Raw genomic sequence first — 398 nt, forward strand, 5'->3', positions numbered from 1 at the left:
ATGTGCCCAGCAGGCTGGGTGGAAGCACGCCACCTGGACTCTGAAGAAGTCAGCCCTTCCCGCTGAGTGATGACAGAAGCAGCTCTGTGATAGCATATCTCATATTTATCCAGGTGACCTTGGTCAAGTCCTTTCGCCTCATGGGCCTCAGTTTCCCCATCAATAAAACAAGGGGGTTGGACTTGATCCCAACCAACCCATCCAGGCCTGGCATTACATGGCGCCATTTTGTCATGAAAATCTTTTTTTTTTTTTTTGACCAGTAAAGGGATTGCAACCCCCGGCACGATGTTGTCAGCACCACGCTCAGCCAGTGAGCGCACCGGCCATCCCTATATAGGATCCGAACTTCGGCCTCGGCGCGACCAGTGCCGCACTCTCCCGAGTGAGCCACGGGG

This window comes from Galeopterus variegatus, unplaced genomic scaffold (genome assembly GCF_000696425.1).
Source record: "Galeopterus variegatus unplaced genomic scaffold, G_variegatus-3.0.2 Scaffold780, whole genome shotgun sequence".
NCBI classification, from domain to species: Eukaryota; Metazoa; Chordata; class Mammalia; order Dermoptera; family Cynocephalidae; genus Galeopterus; species Galeopterus variegatus.